Source organism: Phycodurus eques, chromosome 20 (assembly GCF_024500275.1).
Source record: "Phycodurus eques isolate BA_2022a chromosome 20, UOR_Pequ_1.1, whole genome shotgun sequence".
Classification (NCBI taxonomy): Eukaryota; Metazoa; Chordata; class Actinopteri; order Syngnathiformes; family Syngnathidae; genus Phycodurus; species Phycodurus eques.
Genome location: NC_084544.1, coordinates 1,116,937 through 1,143,813, shown reverse-complemented (window position 1 = coordinate 1,143,813; position 26,877 = coordinate 1,116,937). Strand labels below are relative to the sequence as shown.

The window sequence follows — 26,877 nt, the reverse complement described above, 5'->3', positions numbered from 1 at the left end:
TCATTGATATAAAATAAAACCATTTTTGGTCTCAATCCCCCCAAAATGTCCCTCTTTCACTAAGTAGAGTGCTTTTTTTGTACAAAATCCTCCTAAAATCTTTGTTGATCTGACTCCATCAAAAAATTTTAATCTGCGTTTAATCAATTGGAAAAACAAGTGAATTTTGGGGGGGTCACCCCCCAAAAAATTATTATTTTTTTTTCCATATAAAAAATCCTACTAAATTCTTGGTAGACCCGACTCCATCTACTATGATGTTTATTTCGAGTGTGTGTTTGTTATCGTTTTAAATTCTTTTTGCAGGTGAGTTTCATCACCCTCCAAAAATGTCAGTTTTCCACTAATTCCAGTCAGTTAATTTTTTTTTGTAGAAAATCCTACTCAAGTCTTTGTAGATCCAAGTCCATCCACTATGATTATAATTTCCAATGTATATTAATACCGGGGCGTATTTTTAAGTCAACTGTAATTCATTTGGCATGGGAGAAATACACATTGATGGTTACCCTGGAGAAAAACAGTTTTGTACTAATTACAGTGTACTTTTGTTGTACAAAATCGGACTTCATTTGGTCAAATTTTGGTTACCCTGCAAAAACAAACAAAAACAAAAAGACAGTTTTCAGTGTGTTTGTGTCCCTTTAAAATTACTCTCTGTTTCCCAATGTGTGTGTGTGTGTGTTTAAGTGAGACAGGAGGTGAAAGTGCCCCCCACCCCCACTAGCGCTGTCCCCATCCCCACCACACTGGCTCAGGCCATCCAGGCGGAAATATCTAATGGCCGCCATGGGGGTGGGATGGTGTGTGTGGCATGGGGGGGGGCACTGGTGGATTTGATGGGTGTGTCGGCGGGGACGGGTAGATTCAGCCTATCGTCTTAAGTAGGTGTCAGCAGCAGTGGAAAAAAAATGGCGGCGGGTTTAATGAGAGCCGCTTGTGGACGTTTGACGGGTGACGCGTAATCACTGTTTGGGGAGGGGTCACTTTGTCTGTCGGTGCTTTAAGAAAGGAAAGTCAAAGAAAAGATGAATAATGAATGATGCGTGCCCGCCAACAGTGAGCGGGGAGGACTTAATGCACTTTATTAGGTACACCTGCACGCCGTCCGAGGACGTCCACTAGACGAACATTCTGCGCTTTCACTTTTGATTGACACTTTCAGAGACTTTTCATTTTGTAAAATGTTTACTATTGCATTTGAACGTCACATTTTCTTTTACACAGAACCCAGCGAAGCAAATTTGTGTTTTCACACCGAGATCCTACAAAATGGCTGCATCGGAGCCGGAAAAAACAAGACCTGGTGTTTATTTGCCTTCATTTTGTTGCTGTTGGGCAGAAACCTCGAATGCCTAAATATGGTCAATTTCATATTTTTTCACAAATGGATACTTTTGACCTGTCTCCAAGTCGTTTGGGATTTTGATGCATTATTAACAAATTTAAGTGTAGAAAATTGCTTGAGAACAAATCTATTAACTCTCTTGAACTGTCTGAGAAGAGTTTTAAAACTCCGCCTCACTCAGCGGGAGCCGTGTGACATTATGTCGCCTCAAGATTCTGAAGAGTGGATGTTTTTTGAGTGAAAACTGTTGGGTTAGAAACTGCACATTTGAGTTAGCCCGCTTTTCGAAGAACAGATCAGTGTAATGCTTCGGTGCAGAAGGAACACGTCAGCTGCGAAGGTAACGCTGTGTCGGGATTCATTTCTGCCTATTAAACTGCCGAGTCATATTTTTATGTCAATGGTGAGTTTGGGAAGATGAGGTAACGCAGTCGGTTGACTTTTGTCAAGTATTTTTTAGCATATGAAATAAACATAATTTTGCCGCCATTTTAGTCACGCTCAAAAAAGTCAAGGAAAGTGGAACGGTGAGAAACTGTTTCACGCTGTATTCCCACAATTCAGCAAGTCTCCCTTTTTGCACATTTGAAGCAATTGTCTTCAAACGTGTGTAACGAGTTAAGAAACAAATCTCTTGACTTCACTTTCCAGTTTTGATTTTACGACTGAGCGCCACTGAAGTGTCGCGCAGCGTGTGGGGTTCTGCCGCTAGTTTTCATGAACGCTCCGGCGTATTTGTGTACCTGGGGCTAAAAAGCAAAGCGTGTGCGCTCAAGAAATGGATGTCCACACCTTTCCTCTATTTCGCCCCCGTTTCCTCTCTTCGTATTATTTTGAGATAGCTACAGCAGCCACGGCAATTCGCCTAGTCCTTGACGATCACGCCATGTTGTTTGTGGTTCAATTCAAGACAGTACAGTAGTATACGTGGCGCCCCAAAAGGTTGTTCCCTGATGACACTTTTTTTATTGTCTTTTTTTCTGGAGCGAGTTGGTGGCAAATTTTGCAAATTAGCTTTGAAATTCCTCCTCGTGACCCGAACGCTCTCATTTGGGGTCCAGCCCGGCCGCCGGCGTCTAAACTTGAGCGGCTCTCCCGCAGGAAGCGGCGAGACGCACCGACCGCGTTGCCGCGAAAGTGAAAGTTCCGAACACGCGCGCGCACAATACTCACCCCGTGCTGTCAGATAACAACCTCCGTCTCACGCTCTGGATTTTTGTTGTACCTCGCTGTGCCCGGAGGGGGGGGGGGGGGGGGGGGGGGGCGCCGTCTGCACCAAACTGGCCGAGCAAAGGTTCGGACTAATTGGCCGCGGTCAGTGTCTTCCTGGATCCGTCTGCCACGACCTGCTTTTCCTAGTTAGACAAATGCATCAACATATTAGTCTCAAACCTTCATCTTGTCTTCTTCTTTTAAGGCAAAGCAAATGTATTGATATAGCGCATTTCGTAAACAAGGTAGCGAGAGAAGTTTGACATGATTAAAAATATGTTTTTTAAAAAGCTTAAAACCATTTAAAAACAAATGTGCAGTGCAAGAAAGACAATTTCAAAATGGAAAATTCTCCTGAGAAAAAAAAGAATCATTTTGAACCTGGACTTGAAAACATTGACTTGACTTCTGTTTTCGATTTGTGTGCAGCGTAGCAGCTAAAAGCTGCGTCACCGTGTTTGCTTTGGACTCTGTCCTTCGTTATCTGATCGGAGTCTGCGAATCTCAGCGCTCGACCGGGTTTATGTCCCATTAGCATTTCTTTCATGTATACACAACTTCAACCATTTAGTGATTTATAGACCAGTAGCAGAACTTTCAAGTCAAATTTATAGCTGACTATACATTTTTTTAGATTTCTTTTGTTCTTTTGTTTTCCTCGCTCGTCCCCGTTTGAGAGCGTCCACGCGCCCGTATCGCGATTGCCTCCTTTATCCATCGTTTGTATTTATTGATGACCTTCCAGTCTTCGATGAGGTTATTTGTTGTGGCTGATTTTTCTGTGTTCTCATTCGGCAGTCTGCCATTGCGTCCTGGGGAGCGGTCCGAAGGAAACGGCAGGACCGTCCACCGGGACGCAAAGGAGAGCCGCACTCCAAACACGCAAATCCCAAATGAGAACACTCGCAATGAGCTGCTGTATGCCACAACTCACGCCCAGACGCTCACGCGCAGACTAAGAGGCCAACTCGATTCCAGCTCGGGATGTCACGCGCTAGGCCACGCCCCTTAAAGACACAAATACTGCAGTCCGTAGAGTAATTACACTTTGTGAAACCAGCTTATTTCAAATTTTGTTTTTATTGTTTTTATACACCAGAGTGCTATTTGATTGGGACTGGAATGGATTCATGGACATTTCACGTCAAAACCATTGCATGAATAGTTTGTCCAACACAGTAAAGTCACAAAAACCGCCATTTACACTGAAGTCGCGCTATATATATATATATATATATATATATATATATATATATATATATATATATGTGTGTGTGTGTGTGTGTGTGTGTGTGTGTGTTTCTCTGTGTGTCAATGCGGTTGACGCACGCAGGGTGACGATTCAATAATCGCACGTTAAGGTCACGTGTGCAATTTATGTGGAAGCGCCAGCAGCTCACAGCGGCCCATTGTGCGATTGGTTTTAACCTTCCACGACTATCGATCAGCACCGTCGACTCACCTCCTGCCGCCGCTGTGGGTGCGCTGTGGATGTAAAGGAATGTGTGTGTATATGTGTGCGTGCGTGTGTGTGTGTGAGAGCGAGACCGTGCGTATGGATCGTGGGGGGCAGCGTTGTTGGCGAGCTGCGGCGCTAACGTGATTGCCAATGACAAAGCGTCCGGGCGGGTTTGTTAGCTTCGTAATGGGGAATCGATAGACACAACACAGATGTCAATACAACATGCTTTATTGCGTTAAGCTGGTTCGCGCACCCATGCCGGGCTGCGCACACACACACACACACACACACATTCACACATGCACACACACGCTCACACGTGCACATTAGACACACACACAGGTTGTGATGTTTTACCTTATTTGTTTTTGCCATGTCAAGTATCTCTTGTCACATTCGACATCATCCATGGACAAAGAAAACTTGAACGGCACATTTTCAAAACGGTGACCGCGCCACAAATGTGTCGCACGTACTCATTTTTCACAATATTATTAGGTGTGCAAATGTGAAAATAAGACTGACTGACTGAAATGTCAAAAGTGTAATCACTTGTTATGAAGAAATGTCATCTTGGTGCAAGTCGGGCTGGGCAGTCCATTGATGAAGTTATTTGTTTCGTCGGGACATTTTTAGTTTTTCTTTGATTTAGCGGCTTCCGTACTTAGAATGAAGATGCTAATGACATTTGTTTGTGTATTTGAGTGGGCCACCGCCATTTGCTGTGTCAATAAGGATCGCCGTTAATATGAATGCCTAAAGTTTGAAGTCATCAAATGTAAATATATGTATACGGTACTTGCAAATAACATCAAAGAGGAATTGGAGCGACAATATGGCTGCTACCTGCCGCTCGCGTTTGAACTCGGCCTCACCTCCGTTGTTACCGTGGACGCTTTGCTCGGCCATTAGAGACACAAACACGCGAGCGGTGAAGTCAAGGTAAACACACACACACACACGCACAGAGGCCATCTTTGTCCTGATGGGCGCAGAAAGCATTAGCGGCTAAATTGGCTGCACTCAGGCTATATTTGACAGCCCTCGTGTGTGTTCGTGTGTGTGATGACAATTATGTGCTCGTGTGCGTTTGCTGCCATTTGTTGCTGCCTTTTGTGGAAGAAGTGTATGTAACCTTGCGCTTATTTACTTCCCTCCCTGTTGCGCTATACCTCCGCCAGATAATGACCCCTCCCCGCCACACGGGGCCACCTTTCTTTGATTCAACGTCGATGCGACTCCCAAATCGAACGCACTTTTAGTGTGTGTTTGTGTGCTCGCATGGCCAACACAGAAGCTTTATCGAAAGCACAAATGTCAATTCCCATTCAGACGACAAAAGGCCACAAGATCGCAACCGCCTCACACGTGGCCACATAGCAACCCGCAGATAACTAGTGCCAAAGGTCACGTTAGGTTCACGTCCCAAGTTTTCAAGCGCTTGAACACGGCGCTTTGTTTGCGTGGCGCAGGCTTGACGGCAGCGCGGGACGAGCTCGCCCATCTTGTATTTAGCGCAGGTTGTGAAGCGACTGAACAGGAAGTAGCCTGGTGTCTTTTCCCGCTTGTTCGGACGTAATGGTCGCCAATATGTATTCGTTGCCGTTTCGGCGGAAAGCCCTGTCTTCACTTCTAATGAGGAGGAGGGAGGAGGAGACCAACAGCAGCTAAAAGGAGGGTACAGGTTCATCCCGTCCTTGAGGCACGGCAGGATCTGGGGGAGTTTAGGCTCTTCCGTGAGCTGCAGCCACATAAAGACCGCTTCGAGGTTTACTCCGGGCTGAGCGGGCAGCGGTTTCCTTGTTACCACGGTACTTTATCTGTCTTCGCAACCACAGCTCGGGACACTGGGACGCTCGTTCATTACTGATTCTTCCATTTTCTCCATGCCGTTTTCACTGATGTCTGTGTAGATTCTCAGTCATCCAGGTTACGGTAATCCGCAAAGGTCGTATCAAGGCAACTGGACTGTCCTTGTTTGTCGAATCCCGAGAAGCAAAGTCAGCAATGTTGTTTACGCGGTGACCGCTACATTGGAGAAACTAAGCAGCCACTGCACAGACGCATGGCGCAGCGTCGACGGGAGGCTTCAGCGATTCATTTACATCTCAAGGAGAAGAGACATTCTTTCGAGGACAACAACGTCCAAATTCTGGATAAGGAGGACCATCTGGAGCCTCCGTCCGGGGACTGCTATTGCCGACGGACCAACAGGATTCCCTTAATCTTTAATAAGGAAACATCTATTAAAAGATGTTCTTAATGAAATTAAAGTTAGGATTGGAACTAGATACCTCCCTCTACCCATATCACCAAAAGCTGAAGAAACGCGTTTCAAAACCTTAAATCATATCCATCCCTGTTATGACTTTGATTGATAAAGTTGGGGGGCAAAAGTGACTGAGTCAGGAAGTTTAGATGTAGTTTTTTCAGTTTCAATGAATGAAGTTGGAGAGGTAAGTGAAAGTAAGCTATTTCTGAAAGTCAGCACTTTCGGATTTTCATAAATCATAAGTATTCCAACTTCATTGAACTTTGTGCATTAAAACATGTACAACTCCAATTTCAATGAAGTTGGGACGTTGTGTTAAACATAAATAAAAACAGAATTCAATGATTTGCTAATCCTGTTCGACCTATATTGAATTGAAAACACTACAAAGACAAAATATTTCATGTTCAAACTGATAAACTTGATTGTTTTTAGCAAATAATCCTTAACTTTGAATTTTCTGGCTGCAACACGTTCCAACAAAACTGGGACAGGCTCGTGTTTACCACTGTGTTACGTCACCTTTTCTTTGAACAACATTCAATCAACGTTTGGGAACGGAGGACACTCATTGTTGAAGCTTTGTAGGTGGAATTCTTTCCCATTCTCGCTCGATGTACAGCTTCAGCCGTTCAACAGTCAGGGGTCTCCGTTGTCGTATTTGACGCTTCATGATGCGCCGCACGTTTTCAATAGGATGGACAGGTCTGGACTGCAGTCAGGCCAGTCTAGTACCCGCACTCTTTTACGACGAAGCCACGCTGTTGTAACTCGTGCAGAATGTCGTTTGGCATTGACTTGCTGAAATAAGCAACGTGCTGAAAAAGACCTCGCTTGGATGGCAGCATATGTTTCTCCAAAACCTGTATGTACCTTTCAGCATGAATGGTGCCTTCACAGACGTGTAAGTTACCCATGCCATTGGCACTAACACAGCCACATACCATCACAGATGCTGGCTTTTGAACTTTGCGTCCATAACAGACCGGATGGTTCTTTTCCTCTTTGGCCCGGAGGACACGACGTCCACAATTCAGGCAAGCTCCTTTTCTACCCAATCGCGGCGCCCACCTGTTCCCCATGAGCCTGGCCACCTGCGGGATGTTCCAAACAGCTGTTTGATGAGCATTCCTCAAGTTTCTCACTCTTTTTTTTCCACTGTCCCAGCTTTTTTGGAACGTGTTGCAGCCATCAAATTCGAAGTTCATGATTATTTGCTAAAAACAATCAAGTTGATCAGTTTGAACATTAAATATCTTGTCTTTGTAGTGTATTAAATTAAATATAAGTTGAGCATGATTTGAAAATCATAGTTTTCTGTTTTTGTTGATGTTCAACACAACGTTCCGACTTCATTGGTAATCTAGTCACTTGGCGGTTGGCAATTCGAGTCCTCGCTAACACGGACAAATTAGACAGTCGGAAGAAGCGGAAGCTCATTTCCGGTGTGCGTAAATGTCGCCGTGTCATGGATTATTGTCGTCGTGTCGTGACGTTTGCATTTCCGTTGTGTGTTCATGTCGTTGCGTTGTGGCGTTCGCAATTGTTGTGACCTGCCTCGGCCACCGTACATCTGGAACGGAGTGTCTCCGATCTAATCTGAAGTCTCAAAACTATCGAGGCGTTCTGGGGAGAAAAGCTTGGTCTCATTCGCAGGTCTCAGGTCTCGCAACAGGATAATGAGCCGCTAGCCTGTACTTGCTAGCCATGCCCTTAATGACTTCTGGGAGAGCATTTCGGAGGGACGCACGTCAATTGCTTTCTCCACCCACGCGCCCTCTTTCCCGGATTATTATTTTCTCAACTCTTAAATTCTGCAGTCGGAGCCGGTTAAACGATAAGCGTCTTACGCCGCTAATCCCTGATCACCGCCGCTATGTCATCCCGAAGTCTTCTCCGCCGACCCGCCCTTATCCGCGGCGCCTCTCTCACACTTTCTTTGCACACAAAGGAAAATCCGCTCGGTGTCGCTGTGTGATTGTTGGTCTCGTCGTCCACAGGTGTGCGCAGGTGTTGTTGGTAGCTCGCGTAGTAGCTCGCCCGCCGGACCGCCTCACGGGGGGCTGCCGTAATGAAGCTGGCGTTCGAGCCCCCGCTGGAACTCTACGTACCCGCGAGTTGACGCTGCGGGATGCCGACGCTGAAGTTTTCTCTGTTTAAAAAAAAAAAAAAAAAAAAAAAAAAACTGAGTGTGCGTGTTTGCATGTTTGTGTACACGCTGCGCTTATGTACTATTGTGGTGCCTTGAGATACGATTTGATTTTGTTCTGTGAGCATGCATTCAAATGAATGGAAATGCCATTAATTTGTTCCAGCCTCGCAGAAATACTCAACCCAATTTATTGTAGTGTTTTTTGATTAAGAAAAAGCACTCTCTAATATTTATAATAATAATAATATAAAAAAATACAGTAATAACACAAGTAAATGGAACGTAAAGAATTCAACTGTGTGCATCGTGATTATTTCATTCCGACCGAGTCTGGTGTGCGCAACTTGGCCACCGGGGGGCAGTATAATAGAGACACACAAACAAAAACAGAGTTCCACAGCCACGGTAAGCGACTCGGTAAACTGCAGTAATATAAGTCGTTTTTTTGCAGAAGATCAGCAAAATATTGTTATATAGTCTGTCTACATGTGTTGCTCCACCGTTTGTGTTCAAATATCTGTTACTTAAAGGGTTATAGTACGGAAGCTATTCGTTAGCCCGTCTGTTTTTTGCATTGTGTGTTAGCATTAAGCTAGCAGGGACAAAGTTGTGTGGTTGTTTTAAATACACGACTTATGTTTAGTTTGACATTAAACAGCTTGAAGCTTCTTTCTTTGAAGCGGAATTTGTATCGATCCGTTGTGGTAAAGAAGGAGCTAAGCCAAAAGGCGAAGCTCTCGATTTACTGCTCGATCTACGTTCCTCCCCTCACCTGTGGTCACGAGCTGCGGGGCGGATACAAGCGGCCCGAAATGAGTTTCCTCCGCAGGGTGTCCGGTCTCTCTCTCCCTTAGAGAGAGGGTGAGAAGCTCGGTCATCCGGGAGGAGCTCAGAGTCGAGCCGCCGCTCCTCCGCATCGAGAGGAGCCAGATGAGGTAGGTGGCTGGGGCATCTGATTCGGATGCCTCCCAGGGTGAGTCTGTTCCGGGCACGTCCCACCGTGAGGAGACGACCCGGGACACGCTGGAGAGACTAAATCCTTCGGCTGGCCCGGGAACGCCTCGGGATCCCCCCCGGAAGAGCTGGATGAAGTGGCTGGGGAGAGGGAAGTCCGGGTGTCCCTGCTAAAGCTACTGCCCCCGCGACCCGACCTCGGATAAGCGCTAGAAAATGGATGGATGGAAGCCTCTTTTTTTTTAAAGAAGAAGAAGAAGAAGACAAAGAGGATTTTTTTTTTTCACTGTCCACCCAGCGTTCGTATTTCAAACGTTTGCCGCAAGTCAAAACAAAAAAAGAAGAAGAAGAAGTCAGGTCATTCGTATCGCAAGCCACCACTGTGACGTGAATCTTCCTTGAGGGCTGGGCGATTCATCATTTTCATCAATTTATTCAAGTTTGTGGCTCAGGACGTGTTTTTTCTTTGACTCATTTTTGTAGTTAAAACGGCGTCCCTGCCGATGTGCACTTCTTACACTAACAACATGGCTGTTAACAGAAAGGAGCTAGTTTACAAAAGTCAGTGTTGCCAGCGTAGCAACTTATCTCAACCTCTAGCGACTACCAACTTTTATTCCCACTAAGAATCGCAGGAGCTCCTAAATCATTTCGTATCAGGAGAAATAGACCAAATTGTAGAAGGGAAGAAAATAAAGCAATAAGTAAAACGTGTTTTAGGATAATGGCAATAATAACTATTGGCATAGCTCTTTAAGCATAGAGAAAAAAAATTGGGGGGGGGGGAAAAAAATCAGAAATTCAATTTTTGTGAAAAAAAAACAGATTTTATTTTACGGCCATATTTCCCAGCCCTAGTTTCCTTTGTGTAGATGTGTGTGTGTGTGTGCGCGCGTGCGTGTGCGGCAGTTCCACATTTAGCTAATAACGTCGGACGACACGCGTGGTCGCTAGTCCAATCGGATCCTTTGTGTCCTCTTGGCTGCTGGTCAGCGCAGTTTTGGGGGCGACGAGGGGCTACTCAACCCCCCAATTTAATTTAGCGAACAGGATTTATGCTAATGAAGGTCAGAGAGGGACTTAGGGGGGCCTTGGCTTAACCCCCCCCCACGCCCCCTTCTTTGTGCTGGGGATGGTGACTGAGGTTTTTTTTTTGTTTTGTTTTTGTGAAAAATGTAATATCATACCGGGAGGGGGCTTTGTATGTATAAATGTGTTCGGGGTAGGCGGGGTCTGCATGAATGTATGAAAAGAAAGTCAAGTGACAACAATGGAAGATGGAGGAGAGCGCCGGTTGGGGGGGGGTTGGACAATGTTTTTAATAAATTGGAGTGCTCCGCTTAGTGCTTCAGTCTGCGCAACTAACCTCACACACACGTGCACACACACACATGCACAATACATCCCATAAACACAAGTTGTTCCAAACTGCGCTTAAAATGTGCAGCAACTCAATCGGTGAATCTGCTGGTCTGCGATGGTCTCAAGGCGCCACGAGATCAGCGTTGAAAGTGCCCCTATTGGCCCACCTCATACTTGTTGTTCTGTCAAAATTGGTGTATTTTGTTATGTTTATCTAATCCGTCACGCTGAATGGCAAATGTGTTGCCACCGGATACATCCCGTAATTCCAATGTGCTTTACATCACAACGATACATATTGTGCAATACAGCTGATTGCGGTCTCCACCCACTCGACACTTCATTAGGTACACAATATAAAGCAATCAATGCATAAACCAAATAATATTAATAATTAGAATTTTTATTTTTTTACTTATAGGTATTCATAGAACCAGACTGAATTTTTGAAACGCCACATCAGAAGAAAAAGGGAAGAGCTGCCTTTTAGTGAGGTTTTTTTCCCCAACTCCTTGATTTTAAATCACAACTTAACCCCTCGCACGCACGCGCACACACACATCAGATAATGCAGGAAAACGCTCCCAGCTCTCCTCCTTATCACCATCCTCCTCCTCCATTTTTTTCTCCTCTTTTATTATCCGCCGCTTCTTTACCACAAATGAAATGAATCTGTTGTAGCACACCTCACCATCTCGTCTTCCTCCTGCCGCGTCTCAATTTCCTCGTGACTTTGACTCGTCACTTTAACCTCCTCGTATTGCCAGCCAATCCGTTAACTCTCCTTAGCGCCCTCCTGCTAATGCGGTCGGCATTCCGCAGACACACACGCGCACGCACGTTTACGAGGCTATCGGGGGACTGTCGTTCTACACTGATTAAAAGAAGACGTGGGTTCATGGTAATTTTTGAATGAAAAATATAGAAGCACGCGGACTTCGGAGTATTGGCTTAAACACGCACACACACACACACACTTCCGAGTCCCCGGAGCGTCTTACACACGGTTTTTAGCGTGATTTAAAGCAAAATGGAGTCGTCTGTTTTTGAGTGTGTAACCATGCTGAAGTACGACACGCACACACAGTGACGTTGACATGTTGCGGCGCACTTCAATCCAACACATTGACATCGATCTGTTCCGCGGTGACTGTTAGCCGCAGCTGTTTCTTTAGCGGGTGCGCATCTTTCATCAAGGCCTGTGAATGAAAGGAGCCGTTTAAGTACACACACGCACGCACTTTTTATTTCAACGTAGCGATTGAGTGAGACAGGCAATATTGGCAGAATTTAGCCTTGGTACAACTTATTAAGCCAGTCGTAGACAGAACTGTACAATCGTGGGAAAAAATTACAATTTCCACACCCACCTACCAACTTGCTGCGCTCAAAAAAATAACGTTCTTATTGGAAATTAACATTTTGAAGCACCACCTGCAGTGCTGTGAAAAAGTATTTTCTCAAGTTTTGATATTTTTGCATAGTTTCCCCACTTTAAAAGTTTCAGATCTTCAAACCTATAAGATCTGAAACATTAAAGAGGGAAAACTCCATCCATCCCTCCATCCATTTCCTAGCGCTTATCCGAGGTCGGGTCGCGGGGGCAGAAGCTTTAGCAGGGACGCCCGGACTTCCCTCTCCCCAGCCACTTCATCCGGCTCTTCCGGGGGGGATCCCGAGGCGTTCGCAGGCCAACCGAGAGACGTAGTCATCCGAATCAGATGCCCCAGCCACCTCATCTGGCTCCTCGATGCGGAGGAGCAGCGGCTCTACTCTGAGATCCTCCCGGATGACCGAGCTTCTCACCCTCGTTTCGGGCCGCTTGTTCTTTCGGTCACCACCCGCAGCTCGTGACCACAGGTGAGGGGAGGAACGTAGATCGACCGGTAAATCGAGAGCGTCGCCTTTCGGCTTAGCTCCTTCTTCACCACAACGGACCGATACAAAGTCCGCATCGATCCGCCTGTCGATCTCCCGACAAGACCCCAAGATACTTGAACTCGTCCGCCCGGGGCAGGATCTCATCCCCGACCCGTAGAGGGCACGCCGCCCTTTTCCGACCGAGGACCACGGTCTCAGATTCGGAGGCGCCGATTCTCATCCCGGCCGCTTCACACTCGGCTGCGAACCGCTCCAGTGAGAGTCGGAGGTCACGGCTTGATGAAGCCGACGGAACCGCATCATCTGCAAAAAGGGGGACCTATGTAAAGAAAATAAATACATTCGAGAAGGCCGGGCAATACGTTTTCCCGCTACTGTAAATTATTGTTAATGAATGAAAGGCAAAACCAAACATTGGCCAGCTGTAAAAACTCGTCAGTTGGGGCCCTGGTAAATGAAGGCACCGTCAACCTCCCCCTTTCGTACGTGGCTATTCACGAGTTCACCTGTTTGTGTTTGTGGCTTCCAAATTCTTTGCGCTTTATTAGCGTGGCTAAGGAGTGAATGCAAGGCTCGTCATATGAAAAAGGCTGGAAGGGGCACTCAGAGGGGGGGGCGTGGAGGGGGAGAATGCGCACAGTTGCCCTTAATGGTTCCCCCTCGGCGGTTTTAGTGGCCATGCGAGCCGGTGCGGCGAAATAGGACAGGTGAGCAACCCCCCCGAAGAAGCGGCATGAATATGGTAAAGGCAGCGTCCGCTTGGCAGCACGATTCTCTCGCCGTAAAATGGCCCCCGCGTCGAGGTTCCCTCGGGGGTACGCGCTAAGAAGATTCCGCATTTAGGCCCAGCACTTCAGTCCTTCTGTGCTCTCTGGGGGGTTGCAAGGGTCCCGCTAGCCCCTCCCCCTGTCCCCTCGCTCAGTCCTCCCATTATCTAGCTGGCAGGGCGGTGAGATTGCGCAACACAGCCTGGCGGCGGCTTACGCGCGTCCGGGCGGGAAGCCGCGCGGCTATCGCTATCTCGCGGCCGTGTCGACGGCCGACCGACCGACCGACGGAACCGCGTCCGTTTGGCTTAGCGACGTGCGCCAGTCGCGAACGGCACAGGGCCTCCGTCAGCACGCACGCACATACCGATTGAGAAACTCTACACACCCCTTTTAACATAATAATAACAAAAGATCTGTTGGATGACATGTGACAACAATCTTCTGACTTCCTTTTACATCCTGGCTAATTTCTGGCAAGTATTGGCCCTGTCCTACATGTGATCACGAACTCCTTCCTTTTCTTATGTCTGGCCTACTTTCCGGTCCGATATGTGACAACATTCCTCCATCTTCTCCCTCATCTGTGCTAATTTCTGGCAAGTACTAGTCGTGTCCTACGTGTGACAACAATCTGTGGCGTTTTCTCACCTCCGGCCCAATGTCTGGTCCTAAATATAACAACAATCTTCCAACCTCCTCATCCTGTATGTCCGGACTCATTTCTGGCAAGTGCGGGCCATGTCTTAAATGTGAGCGCAATCCCACGGTTTGATGCTTACATCTGGGCTAATTTGCGGCCCTTCGTGTGACCCCCAATCTCCCGTCATCTTCATACGTCCAGGCTGATTTTTGCCACTGACTGACCGTGTCTGCTCGTAAGTGCCAGAAATGAGCTTGACGACAATCGTTTGTCTTCTTCATATGTCCGGGCGAATATCTAGGCCTCCCTATGACAACAATCTTCCATCCTCCTCCATCTGGGCTAACTTCTGGTACATGCCGTTCGTGGCCTACATGTGCCAACAATCTCCGGTCTTCTTCCCAGTCACTAATATCTCACGTGATGAACATTGCAAATATCGCCTGAAAATAGCTCGCCAAGCCACTTTGCTTATTTTAAATTTTTTTTGCTGCCTTCCATTATTGATGGGTGTGTGTGTGAGTGTGTGTTCACATCAAATGGGTTGTGTGTGTGCGTGTTTGCGTAGTGCACCTGCCCATGTGTGCCTTCATCTTCAGCCTTTGTGTGCTCGTCAGTTAGCGTGTGTGTGTGATGTTGGGGTTGCTTAGAGAGGGGGTTAACCTTTCACCCTTTACCCCCTGACCTCAGCCCTCCCCTCACAGTTGACCCCGCCCATTCATATGCGAGCGAGACGTCATCGGGGCCATTCTTCTTCTTCTTCTTCTTCTTCCACGGCCGGCCGGCCTGCTGTGGTGTCACGTCTCAAGTTCAAGTGAGAGAGGGGGCGGGGTCAGGGGTCAGTGGGCGGGGCCGAGGGGTTAGCTGACCAGACGGCGGACTTGACTTTGAGGGGATGAGCAACTCGGCCGCATTGCTGCTTCTGCTGCTGGCGTGGAAACCAAAGACATGAAAGTGGCGCCTGTGCCACTCTTCTGTCTCTCTGTGTCAGTACATATGATATAAATGTGGCATGTGCACAACCTGAAATATGACGTAAATATGCGACGTTCGAGCTGCGCGTGAAAAGAGATTTCAAAAGGAACTCCATGCGAATTGGGCACACGCGTTGAGAATCCATCCGAACATAAACATGCTGGTTTAGTGGGAGGCAAAACGCGTGTCGTGCTTCAGTGTGTTTGTGTGTGCTAATTGCGGCGCCCAGTCGCAACAACGTGCTTTTGTTCGCAGCAAAACTCCTCCGTTGCGCAACGCGTGTGAGAAACAAACAAACAAAAGTCTGTTTTTGTCGCTAACGGTTTGCGGGGCGGTCACACGGTCGCGCTGCACCCAGAATACATTAAGTGCAAATCCTTTGCTTTCTTTTTCTCTCCCTCTCTGGTGACATTTGAACCCGGCCGCTTGTGTTTGCGGCCTCCTCCCACGTAATGGCGGCGGCGCTGTCGGGTTCGGAGAAAACATCCCGTTTGACGCCCGATCGAGCCGGCCTGAAGGTTGCGCTGCAAACGGCGGAAGACCTCCGGCACCCGCGGCGGACGCTAATGGCCGAGGCGCGAGCGTGGGAGCGGCGCTTGCGCGGGTTCCGTGGCGCCCGCACCAGTTTGAGATGAAGCCGTTTCGTGTAAAACCGGGCTGGCAAAGTCCTGTAACATTTGGTGCATTATTTTGCCTTTTTTTTTTTTTTTTTTTTTTCTTCTCTCTCTCTCTCTCTCTCTCTCTCTCTCCATTTTCAGGGCATCGATCGGATGGCAACTGGACTGTTTGTCTTAGAAGACGCATCACCTCTCATCCCGAGCAGGCTTCATCGGTTCATGCAGGAAGGATTTGTGAGGACGCGCGAGCCCGCCCGTGTTTGTGTGGCCAATTCAACTATTTCTGCTCCAAGTTGGAGACACGCCCCAAGCCTCATTGCTTTCCCCAATGTATGTATGTGTGCATTCCTCACGTCCACCAGATTGCTTTTCTGCGTGTGCGGCGTCCGGTCTTCGGGGCGCAGCAGCCTTTGTCTCGGCGCGTTACCGGGTTTGAAGTGAAAATCCTTGGGAGTTTCTCAGACAGACCCGATGCATACGGCCTGACAATATTGTCGCGTGTGTCGCTCTTTTCTTTCTCATCCACCTTGCTCCTGTGCCTTCTGGACTTGGATGCACTTTTCACAAATGACCGCCTTGGTTTTGTATGGGTAAATGTCTCCCATGCTGCAACAGCCACGCTTCAAGTCCTTTCCTTTTTCAGTTATTGATGATTTCAATGTCGAAACATTCATAGCGAAGGCAATCCTTCCCGACGCAGCAAATGGTGGCGGCCCGCTGTTTTTGAATCACAGTAAATACAAAAGTGCATAATGGGAAAGCCATAAACAGCCTCATAAAAATGGTGTGAGTTGCGCAATTTGCACGTGTTGCCCTTCAAACTCGAGTGCATGCATGATCCCAACTACTCATTAAAGCTGTCACACGCTTGTCTTCATACGATTGTTATCATGGTGAAGACGTGCAGTAGTTGTGACACTTCCTCTTTGCAACAACATCTTGAGGCTCGTTTGTAAAAGAAGCAACAACACGAAAGGAGGAGCCAAATCTTATATATCCAAAAAATGACATCGGCGTCTTCACACAACATGTTACAAATTATGAAACTTCATTTTGGAAACCTAACATTAAAGACATTTTGGCTTTCAAAGTTGGCAAAAGATTTGAGAAGATGTATTTTCTTCAAAACCATTCTGACGTTTTGATGGATAACCACTGGCAATAATTCAAATTCTCACATCAGTAAAATGAATTGATTTTCGGAATGAAATTCAGCGTTACTGATCAGATGATAGGAAAATGAGCCGAGCGCGTCGCGGTAGATTGTCGCGTACTTTATTCGGCCTGCGGGGCCCCACGCAAGAGCGGCGCGTGAAGATTCTGCTGCTTTTGCAGATGTTTTCGGTTTTGGTCCAGGTATTCACTTGGAAGGACCTTTATGCAGGTACAGTACCAAAGTCCCAATTTTGCCGTCGTGAGCTAATTAATGAACAAGTGGACTTTTTGCATATGTTTCTTTTCTCTCTCGTCCCGCCAACGCACAAATGAGCACGCGTCACCTCGCTTTTCCGCTCCCTCGCCAGCAGAAAGCGAGCGAGGGGGGGCAGAAAGATAGTCCGGATAAGCTGAAGGGAATCTGAGTCGGGTAGGAAGGATGGACGGACGACGGGATGGCTCAAAGAATAAAGGGTTGACTGTGAAGGGGGGAGTAAGACAGACAGACAGTGAGGCATTAAAATTCATGGCCTTTTTTTATTTTCCGCGCTGAAAATCAATACTGTCTACTATGGATGAGGTGAGATCGCGTGGCTGCGGGCGTGTGCGCGCGCGCGCGAGGAAGGAGGGTCGTCGTCGTCAATAGTAGCAGTGACACGGCCGCTGCGGGCCAAGGTAGGGGGAGGGGCAGTGTGTGCGTGTCGGCTAAGGTTCATTAAGTCTGACCGGCAGCAGAGCCTTTGACCGGCGCGGCGGCGGCGGCGGCAGCGGCAGCAGGCCTTTGTCCGAGCGCTCTCGCACAAACGCGCGCGCACGTGCTCGCAGATGGACGTCCCGATGGATATTAGCCCGCTTCCCTATTGTCGTTTCCAAGCGCCACCATTTAGCCAGCGGACGACGAGTGTTCGACTTAAGGTCCAGCAGACGCGGGGCCGCCGAGCTATTGTTGCGACGGGGCCGAGGTCAGGCAGCGTCTAATTCTGGAAATGGAGATTCTTTTGCATCCGCGCCGGTCGTGAATCTTCCCCCGGCCCCTTCTGGCTCTCGAGCCCTTTATCGCATTGCTTTCTTTTTACGCTTCAAACGCGAGGGTCTTCGGACAATGTGCCGCGCTCGCATTGAGCCTATTTATTTAACAATCGTTCTATCGCTCCAATGTACAATATTTTCATGATATGAAAATATTTGTCATGTTTTTGCTTGTACGCCGGTCGATCAAAATATGTTCTCACGTGAAATCGGTACCGTTACGAGGGAGGATGCCGTAATCGGTGCATGACTTTTCGGAGCAAATCCTACAAAATTCTCAATTGTCTGAATTCGACATCATTCAATCTGGAATTCATTTATTGCAAAAATCATTTTCACAAGCAACTTTGTCTTTTATTTCAAGAAATCAGTTCTCACTTTATTGAGCTTTGCTCGTCTGCTCTGTGCACAGTGTTTGTGATGCCGGTTGCCACGGTGACGAGGCAGGTAGCGAGAGAGAGAGAGAGAGATGCATGCAGGTAGCGGGTGGGCGAGCGAGCGACGGGAGGCTGTGCTGCTTTTGAGGTGTGAAGCGCCATAAATAATGGAGGCTGCACCTGGCATTGAAATGCAAAGGCGGCCGCAAAAGCGTCATCGCCTGACGTGACGAGGAAAAATGGTGACAATAATAGATAGAAAGTGGCTGCCTTGACTTGTTTAACAAACTATTTTTGTAACGTGTTGTTTTACTGTACTTTATCAAAACATACAATAATAACATAATCCAATGGAATGGAACGCTAATTCAATGGGCATTGAGCTGCTCCTTCTGGTGTGCTTGCCTCGGCCACCGGGGCGCAGTATAATACATACAGACCACACGTAGGTTTGACCATGAAACCCAGATGAACTAAGCAGCAATAGTAGTCGATTTTCGCAGAGGATAAAGAATATGGATGCTAGTTTTGTTAGCCCGTGTAGAGCCTTTTTGCATTGTGTGTTGGCATTAAACTGGCATACTTTTGCAATCTGCCAAATCGCCGCTCGCTGTGAAGTTTGCTGTCGCCAAAACTAGCACGAGAAACTCATCTTTTTTGTTGCTATTTTGCAAAAAAAAACAAAATCATCTGGAAGTCAAGGTACCACTGTATTAAATTGTGGCCACAAAATGGGTATAATGTGCGCACAAAATACAAATTAATAATAATATAACTTCCGGACAGTTGGGTAAGCAAATGAAGTGCACATTTCTCAAGAAATGCTACAGTAAGCGCTCCATTTGCTGACCCAAACATCCAAATTCTTTATGGGAAAATATGAAACACACAAATTAGTATTTCATGCACACGTTATACCTATTTTGTGCCCACAAGTTAACATTTTGTGGCCACATTATATCCATATTTTGGCCCCAATAAAGAAAAAAAAAAAAAGAATGCTTGTGTCAAGTCCTGGGCTCTGTACACACACACACACACACACACACACACACACACTACGTGTGCGTTCGATTTGGAGCTTGTAATTAGTTGAATTTGGTTTCTAATTAGGCCTGCACACAACACCCTCATTGACATTTTTGTATCTTTATCCCCAGTGGAATGATTTCAATTGTGCAGGTTACTTCGAGCTATCATTAGCGTGTGTGTGCGCGTGTGTGTGTATGTGCGTGTCTGTGAAGTAACATGCCACAGTCAGCTGCAGAAAAAAGAAAAAAAGCTCGACATTGAGCCGGAATGTGGATGAGGCGCCTAACTATGTGTGACTTAGCGCAGCTGCTCATATGTAGCCACTGTGTGTGTGTGTGTGTGTGTGTGCGTGTGTGTGTGCGTGTGCGTGTGGAGTTGTACACTACAACACGACAGTCCCACAGCAAGGCTTTTGCGGCTTGACACATTTCCAAACAAATGCTCTTCGGGTTGTCCCGTGTTCGAGTATGAAATGTTTTTGTTTGTTGTTTGCATTCGCGCGCATTTTATACGTTTTTGCTATAACACCCTCAAAAAATAACATCCATCAAGCATCCGTTTTTATAAAACGCTTGTCCGCATTAGAAGTCCGTTGTTTGTTTTCTCCATGTGCCCTGATGTTGCTTGGCAACCGGTCCGCTGTTGACATCCAGCCTACCTGTCCCCGACACAAAGACCGTTTAAAAAACAATAATGATATATATATATACATATAGTTTGTCAGGTTAAAGCGTTCCAGTGTCAGCGACCCTTCAGAAGCCAGCGGGAGCCATCGCGGCGTTCGCCCCCGTCCGTCTTCATGACGTCCACGCGTTTGAACCAAGAAGCTTCTCGGACCGTTCGGTGTGGTCGACGTGGCAATCGGCGCAATCTAGCGTGCGTCCAAAGCATCAATAAAGCCGGCGTGCGTTTGAGAGGCGTCGAAGTGCCCTTTGGTCTGAGACCGACAACCCTCCGTCCCGCTCGCTGCAGAACCCGCGAGATTGTGTGTGCGTGCGGATTGTGGCGAGTGTCGGTCAGAAAATCTCAGTTCAAATGTTCCCTCTATCAACTATTTTCCTTCCTTTTGCTTTTAGAAAAAGCGAATGACAATGACATTCGTCAAAATAAGGTTTGCTTTATTTTTTATTGTCCCTTTATTTCTCCTAATGCCTGCCTAACGCCATGCAAGCCTTCACTCTGGATTTGGTCTCCAGTTGCTAGAAGGCTGTTTTAGGGATCGATTTCATACGATTGCTGAAAGTCAGATCGGAATCTATCAGCGCGCCAAGGATTTGGACTTGCTCTGTGGATTTTAAGAGAGTGACTCTTTTTTTTTTTTGTCCTGCCAAAAACAATTGTCTCCGTTTTGTTGAGGTCTCTTGGAAGGAAGTTTTGGTTCGTCCAGTTATTTCTTTGTTTTAGATAGTGACACAACACGGTGAACTTTGTCTTCGAAGGTCCAGCAGAACTTGCCGACTTTTGGCAGACGATCCGGCTTCCCTGCCGCCCCTTCCTCCTCCTCCTCCTCCTCCTCCTCCTCCGTATGTATTGATCCGGCCGTAGTTTTCCGCCTCGGCCGTGCTGGCCGGCTGCCTTTAATCAATAGAGATAATTGTCGGCTTTCTCTTCGTGCCAAACACGCAGTTTTTCTCAATGAGCGCTGCCGGTCTTTCCCCGACCCCCGCCTCCCCTTCGCCGTGCGGGAATCCCTCCGTTAAAGGCAGGAGATAACCGGCTTTCCTTAGCGATGATTTTGTTTCTTCTTCTTCCTCTCCCCCCTCCCCCGCCGCCGGTTCCCCGACTTATCGATTAGCGTGAGATATCGCCCCGCCCGCCCCCGACAGCCCGTGTAAACAGCGGCGTCGGTCCAGACGTCGCCGTGCAAACCTCCCCGTTGACGTGTGCACGACACGGGCGTGAAATCGCGTGTGAGACGCTAACGTTAGCATCTCGTCTCTTGTTTGTCAGAAGGGCAGCAGCTTCGCCCGAAAAACCTGTCGACCGACTCAACTAACGTTTTGGCAAAGAAAGAGGTTTTTGGGCAGCGCTCTTCATGGTCGTAAACGATCATCAGTGCAATTTGAGTCTTTTTGACTTTGGTCATGCGATATGCTGCCCGAGTGCGGCTTCAGGTGAGCGGCGTGTTTCCCTGGAGGAGCAAAGTTTTATTGTGTACAAGTTTCTCTTCTTCATGAGATTAGGTTGACATTGTCTCGGTTGGGTTTTTGATATTCTGGACGGCATTGAACAGACTGCGCTTGGGATCGGCTTCGCGTTTCAGTTTTTTTTCTTTTTGAAATGAATTTGACATCCTCACAGAGTGTTTGATTTTCCTGGCGGGGCAACATCGGCGCCCGTTCGACTGGCAGACTTGATTCCGATGTTTGCTGCTCGAATGCAGCTTAGGATCAGCTTCATGTTCTGCGTGTTTTTCTTTCTTCTTCTTGAGGTTGATGTTCCATTCGCTTCGCTGGCTGTTTGTTTGACGTTCTGGGTGGATCCAACACTGGCGGCCATTTGTCCGACGAGCCGGAGCGCGGCTTCGGCTCAGATTCGTCTCTCTCCGAAGTCGCTTCACATTCTACGCGGTTCTCTTTTGGATTTCCGATTCGCTTCCGATCTTCGGGACGGCTCGGACACTTAAGCGACCGGCTTTCCGTGTTCTGCTCTATGCTGCCCGAGCGCAGCTTGATGTTTCTCTGCAGAAGCTCTTTTTTCTTTTGTGTCGTGTAGCCCAAGATTGCGTCGGCGTTACGTTTGTATTTCAGGACATTTACATGATATGTATTGTGTGCATTTGTGTTGGTTACATTTCGCATTTCCTCGACGGCGACACCCGCTGATGCCGTTTCGGCCATTTTGTGCGTGTAAGCGTGGACTACTGTGATGCACTGGTGCACATTGTGTGTTTGTGTGCGTGTGTAAAAGGTGTTCTGGTGAATGGACCCTTATCTCATTTGTACTGGTCACTAGTGTGAAATGGCGCTAGGTCACTCACCCGCTGTGTGTGTGTGTGTGTGTGTGTGTTGAATCTCTTTCTCTCTCACAAACGCACACGCACACGCAGTGGGCAGAATGAAGGTAGTGATTATGGTCTGGGTGATAAAGACGCATTGTGCAAAGCAGAATGTAACAGTAAGACGCATGTTGTGTTGTCTCCTGCTGGCTACACGTGCGCTCACACACACACACACCATAAAGCATCAAGAGACAGACTTCCATTAAATTGCTCGTTATTGTCATCTGCCCCCACTGATGTCATCCATACAATCGCACACATCTATTCTTCCTGAGAGTTTACAAATTACACTTTCATGCGTGTGTGTATTTCACAACAGTTCGATTGTATTTCCTGGCCTACTAAGCACATCTTTTCAACTGTGTCCAACTCACGGGTGGGCATTTATATTAGGAAGAGTCCATCGTCCATAATATCGGTTACATTCATTTTGCCATTTTTTTTTTTTTCTAAAATTGATTGATTTAAGTGTATTTATTCATTTTTAACGGGTTTTTTTTCATGTATTCTTAATTTTTGGATGAATTTATTTTAAATAAGAAAATAAATTATATTGGAAAAAAAGGAAAGAATTTTAAATCTTTGTTTAAAATTGGTGAATCAATTTTAATTCATATAATAGTATTTAGTCATTTTTCAAATGTTTTTTTTCACCACTTCTGAAATAGTGGAAAAAGTTATAAATAATACAATAAAAGCATAGTGAATTATTATTGTATGAAAGATTTTTAAAAAATATACACATTTTTAATGAATAATTCTGATTAAATGTATGATACTAAATTAAAAATGAATTAATTCCACTTATTAAAACTTTCTAAATTAAAATGTTTTACACATTAAATATGCATTAAAAATAATTCACATCTTTCTCAATGTCATCAATAATTAGTTAAGTAATATAATTAAATTCATTATTCTAAATTTAAAGTCTGAGTTAATTACAATTTGCAATTGTTCTCATTTTACATATATTAAATACAGAGTTTAAAAGAATAATAAATCATTTCTTGTTAATTGTAAATGTTACAAAACAATTGAATAGCTTTTAATGTACTAAAATTACCTATTTTCCAAACACCAAGATGAATTCAAATGAAGTTAATTATAAATAGTATGCTAAAAGCACAGAAATATTCACCCAATTTATATACAGATTTGACCTTGTTTTGTAATAATTGGTTAATTAATTATAACTAAATAGATTATAAATAATATCACATTTTGTGCAAACCTAACCTCGACTGGTCTAAAAGCATCTTTTTTGAAAATGATTATTTGATTTATTTTTTCCATTTTTTATTTGATTATTATAGTGTTTCTTGCTGCTAAAATGTTGTTGTTTTTTTTCTTCCCAGTGAATCAACCTTGATGGACCACTTTGAGCGTTTATTCCATTTTTTTCAACGGGCATTCAAAACAAGCAGAGCTCTGGGAATCGAACCCGCGGCAAATGCGTTCAATGGCGGCGGCTCGATGACTCACGCGGCGCGCGTTGCTTGCGGTTGTCCGTCCGTCCGTCCGTCCGTCGATGGAAGGAGTTTAAAAATAGAGCGGCGAGCCACTCGGGAGACGTCTCCGGTCGGGTCGGCCTCGGCGGAGGTCGAAGGCGAGCGCGGGGCGCGGCCTCGAGGGGCCGTCCGAAGCGGCTTTCATTTCCAGAGCTTCGATGTCGTTGACTTTTATTCCGTCTTTGTTCTGTATCCTTTCATGAATATTTCAACATCGTTTGGAGGAATTCATTCATTCAAATTCCGGAATAGGGCCAGAATTCCCAATTGACTACTTGATTGTAGTTCGATGTATTATTCATATTAAATTAGATAAGCTGTTAAGCGTAGTAAGAAAAGAAGTTAAAGAATACAACTCAATTCTGCCTATTCCCAAATATGACGAAGAAGCCAGTGATGAATTCTGGCCCGCCTTGTTGATTTCATTGAATTTGATAGCCATACACGCATAATATGAAACGCCAGTGACGGGCTAACGAAGAGCATTTGTGTGTGTGTGTGAGAGAGAGAGAGAGTTTTGTATCATTGGAACACAAACTGTCAAGCGACACAGACAGACAGACAGACAGACAGTCAGCAATGCTTTCCAGGCGTCTGCGCTTTGTCCTCTGCGAAGAACAAGAAATTCGAATGTGGCTTACGGAGTCACGAGGCGTGTCTATGTACAGTGGCCCCGCCCACACTCGTCGTTCGGCGCCTGCAGAGTCACCGATTTGCGGATTTCTTTTTTGGGAAGAACCCCACCCCCCTTTTTTCATCTAAAACACTTAATAGTTAATAGTGTATCTCGGTGACACATTCACGATTTTTTGGGGGTTGAAAAAATAATAACGCAATTATAATGATGCGTCAATTATTTGCGGATTTTTGCTATTCGCAGTCAAGCCCGGTGCCTATCCCCTCCCAATAGCGGGGGTTCGCTGAATATCCGGTTGTCTGCCCCCAGGTGGCTAACGTGTGCACACCAAAAGGAGAAGCACAATGTCCATTGAATTGAAGCAAAAAGTGTGACTAAAACTGATTATTTACTGTCGATTTAATTTTGTCATTAGGACTGTTGTTTTTTTTTTTTTTTAAAGTACTATTAAGGGAAAACAAAACGCATTCCAAACTTTTTTGGGTGTATTTTGGGAATGGAAAATGTTATTTCCATTCCTTTCAACGGGCAAAGATGATTTGAGTATTGAAAGTAGGAAAAGGGAAAAGAAGGCCGTTTTTCTGTTTGAGCTTTAAATGTAGGCCAGCCTGCCAACCGCGCAACCGGGTGCGTGTCGCTTACCTTCCCGCTCCAGCTCCTCTCATCCCTCCATCCCGAGGCCACACCGTGCGCCCTCAAACGGGCGAGTGTCACCCCCCACCCAAATTTGGAACGTGCCCGATCGTGCCTCGTCACGCTCGTGCTCGCCGGACGAGGGTCAGCGGCGTAGGTGCGCGTGCGTGTTTAATATTTATGCTAGCGCTCGTCCTCATCGGGTTGCAGGCGAGCTGGAGCCAACCAGGCTGAGGGTTGAGAATGCTCAAAGTACCTTTCATGATATGATTATTAATTGTCATGATATTCATGTATGTGAAGGCACGAATATAGATCAACCAAAATTGAACAACGCTTTATTTCTCGAAATCTGTTTCCATTTTCAGATGATCACTTCTACAGCATTCCTAGGAAATCACAATGTCCCATCGGTGGCGAGCTAATTTTAGAACGGGCACTCGCATTCTGGACAATTCCGTCTTCAATGACTTCCGCACAGGAAGACGGGAGATTTGAACCCAGACCCTCAGAAGCGCGAAGCAGACACGCTAACCGCCGCCACGCCGTGCCGCTGTGTCGAATCTTTTTCCGACCGGCGGACGCCAGCGTTGACAGTAATTGCAGACGAGCGCAATCAAAGCGTGCGCTCGGACGCGGAGACGTCGGGGCGGGCCTGCGAAAGGGCCCGGCACGCGCGTGGGTCCGGCTCCCCCCTCGGCGGGGCCCCGATCGATACCGACTCGGAGCAATAAAGCTTCCCCCTGTCATCTCCGTGGAATACAAAGCAGAGTGAGCAAGGGGGGGGGGGGGGGGTGGAGATTTGGGCGGGTTCTGTTCCGCTAGCCAAACCAATTTCTGAACCCCCCGCACCACCATTCGGCCCTCCTCCTGTTCCAAGTGGCCCCCACCCACCTCCACCTCCGCCTCGCTTTCCCTTCCTCCTGCCGCGATTTCCTAACAAATGTTGTGGATGAAGGTCGGGCTTGCGGGAAGGCCCGCGGTGGCGACCGCGAGGCGTTTAAGCGCAACGAGGACTTTTTGAGGCGCTGTGACCCGAGCGGGAGACGCACGCGCAGAAGATGTCAGACGACGTGTGAAATCGTTGCACGCTGCAATATGATTGGCTGCTGTATTCCGCTAGGACACGCCCTACTTCTTCCAGACAGGAAAAGACGTATGTGACTTCAGCGTGGCGACGTTCGTACGAATCCCACTAACCGTCACCCGTACTAACCCCAAACCACGTCACCGCCGTCGCCCGCCGGAACCCCGACCATAATAAACGGCTTTTATTTTGTACAAATGTGACGCGTAGATAAATAGGATGCAGCCTTCCCTTCCGGCGATGCAGGAGCCAATCACGTGGCAGCGGGGCGTGTCCTTCCTCGGGCACCGGTGGGATTCTCAATAATGCGTTGCACACGCCCAAAAACTGAAGGGGGAAAAGAACATCTGGCACTTTGTGGTCGTTTTGTGTTGATTGAAAAACAAAACAATTTGTCACTTTTTGCAGTTTGGAATTTTGGATTGCCAGTTGACAGCGAAAGAACAAATGACAAATGGCCGCGTCGCCGGTCCGGACGGCGTCCGACCTCGGCGCCGCCATCTTGTCGCACAGCCGCCGTCGGCTTCCCGGCGTCCTCCCGGGCTCCCTTCTTCCTCCTCCTTTCTTTCCTTTTTGTCCCGCGTTCCCCTCCGGGAAGGCCGACGATAATGGCGGCGCCTTCCCGCCGCCATTATTGTCTTGTCGGGAGGCCGAGGGATCGATTGGCGCAGAAATATGTGCTGCGAGAAACCGCTGCCGCCGCAACGGATATAATAAACACTCAGGGGACGTAGCGTGTGTGTGTGTGAGTGTGCGTGTGTGTGTGCGTG

At 46.9% G+C, this 26,877-nt stretch overlaps 1 protein-coding gene across 1 annotated transcript in view; it reads left to right on the top strand.

Annotated features, from left to right (window-relative positions):
- The window catches only part of LOC133396125 (POU domain, class 2, transcription factor 2-like), a 42,095-nt gene that overhangs the window by 1,007 nt on the left and 14,211 nt on the right, over nucleotides 1-26,877 (top strand). The gene's annotated exons all lie outside the window — the stretch shown is intronic.